The 2500-nt window shown below is 28.4% G+C and overlaps 1 long non-coding RNA gene across 1 annotated transcript in view; it reads left to right on the top strand.

The window, feature by feature from the left end:
- Positions 1-967, top strand: part of LOC137632242 (uncharacterized) — a 217853-nt gene extending 216886 nt beyond the window's left edge. Inside the window, exon 3 of the long non-coding RNA XR_011042024.1 lies at positions 907-967. This is a non-coding gene — a long non-coding RNA (uncharacterized lncRNA). The remainder of the gene's footprint in view (positions 1-906) is intronic.
- Positions 968-2500: the final 1533 nt, after the last annotated feature.

Below are 2500 nucleotides of genomic sequence, written 5' to 3'. Positions count from 1 at the left end.
GATTGTAACTTCACGGAAAACACAACACCTGGAAGTCAAATTTCTGGGAAATTTGTATGCTAAATAGTTTTTTTTTTTTCGAATTTTAAACACTAGAGGATATGACCTGTGCTCAAGTTACTCTAGATTAGACAAAGGCTTGGCTTCAGGTTTTTACCATTTCCAAGATAAGTAAAAAAAGAAAATATACGCTACAGCTATGGCTTCAGAATAAATATAGATACGCGCTGATGTTTTGATCCTAATAGCTTTACTGCCAGTACGGACCCATAAACAGAAATAAATTTTGATACGGTCAACAGTGTGTACATTAGATTAAAAGGTAGCTTTTGCTGGTGTCCTAACGTAATCTAACTTAATATGTTGTGTCCTTACTTGATCAGTGGTTGTTTCCCTCTTAACCTCACTCTTAGCCTGACCTGTGGGCCTGAAGTCTTAGATAATAAATGGCTATATAGCTTTACCTAACCTGAATTAACATCGTGCTCCAGGTTCATACCTGACCTGGCGCTTTGCCGCACTGGACTTTCCCTAACCTAATTGATATACGGTGCCATGAATCACAGAATGCATCAAAATTTACAACATTCCTACCTTGTATATCAAGCCGTTCTTAGTAGAATTTACAGCATACCATATATGCCCATATGCAGTTTTGGAAACGGACCCACTCTATATTCCTATTCACTCCCAAAAATATAAGTTGAGATCATAGAATATCTGGAAATAAGGTAGTAAAGTAATGATTAAGGTCTTAACATTAGGTTCTTGTAAAGATCGTTAGAAAGTTGTAAGTGAATAAAATTATTAGCTGTGGTATAAGTTTTGCATTTCCCCAATATTAATCTATGGGGGGGGGGGGGGAAATCAACCTATACAGTAATAAACAATTTTTTCCGGTTGCAGATCTAAGGCAGTGGGATTTCCATATCGGAAATGACATGCTACTATAATCATTACAGGTAAGCTAACTTTAGTTACTTATTGTTATTATTATTATTATTATTATTATGATATTTTGTCATTATTTACATTAAGTATAATCTCATATTTCATATATGACTTACCTACTAATAATGCTATTAATGATCTTGATATAAAAAAATTTCTTATCATTTCTCATTTACATTTTATTCCTTATTTCTCTTATTTCCTTTCCGCACTAGGCTGGTTTCCTTTTTGGAACCTCTAAGCTTACAGTGCTCTACCTTTCCCATTATGGTTCTAGTCTGGCCAAAAGTAATGATAATAATGATAATATTAATTCATCATTATTATTATTATTATTATTATTATTATTATTATTATTATTATTATTATTATTATTGTAGTAGTAGTAGTAGTAGTAGTAGTGTTCTAATTATTATTTTAACTCAGCGCAAGAGGCTTATTGAATTTGGTTATTTAAGAAATATGGATAGAAATATAATTTGTCTGAAACGAGACAGAAATGGGGAAAAGAAAGACAGGGAAAAAGAAGAACCCGGTTGGTGGTAAGTCAAGCATAATAACAACGTCTTGAGTAAACGTCCAAAAGGAAAGAGATAATTTTTCAGTAGCCCGAGAGAAAATTGGATTTATTTTCTACCCTGAACGGATTTATCATTTTTTTTTTTTCCTTTTTAATTCACCTCACGTCGGCATTATGTTTAAAGGAATGAATTAAGTAGAGTACATGAATTATTAGTGGTAGTTTAGCACGTCATGATTTTTGAGTTGTGATATTAGATACAGGATAAAGACTTAATTAGATTTCGTTCTCCAGTTATTTTCATTACATATTTTTTTTTCTTTTTTACCATTGTCTATCTTCTGGAAAGGGGAAATTTCAAGTAGCGCTCCCTCTCACGAAGAAGCAGTTTCATCAAAATAGTATGTATATATAATATATATAAACGATGAATCATATATATATATATATATATATATATATATATATATATATATATATATATATTACATATAAACACACTCATATATATATATATATATATATATATATATATATATATATGTATCTATATACATACATATATATATATATATATATATATATATATATATATATATATAGAGAGAGATAGAGAGAGAGAGAGAGAGAGAGAGAGAGAGAGAGAGAGAGAGAGAGAGAGAGAGAGATGCATATATATAGATATACAGTACTTATATATATATATATATATATATATATATATATATATATATATATATATATATATATATATATATATATGTATATATATAGATATATATATATATATATATATATATATGTATATGTATATATATAGATAGATAATATATATATATGTATATATATATATATATATATATATATATATATATATATATATATATATATATATATATATAATCGTCTGGAGATGCCTTACAAAAAATATTCATTGGAGATTAGCCACTATTTAAAAACGGTGTTAGTCTCAAACCTATTTATTTAATAAAGAGTGGACCTTTACTTCCTAGGCATTTTTGTCAGCTT

Source organism: Palaemon carinicauda, chromosome 41 (assembly GCF_036898095.1).
Source record: "Palaemon carinicauda isolate YSFRI2023 chromosome 41, ASM3689809v2, whole genome shotgun sequence".
Classification (NCBI taxonomy): Eukaryota; Metazoa; Arthropoda; class Malacostraca; order Decapoda; family Palaemonidae; genus Palaemon; species Palaemon carinicauda.
The sequence above is the reverse complement of the archived record's forward strand: the minus strand, read 5'-3'. Positions and strand labels throughout refer to the sequence as shown.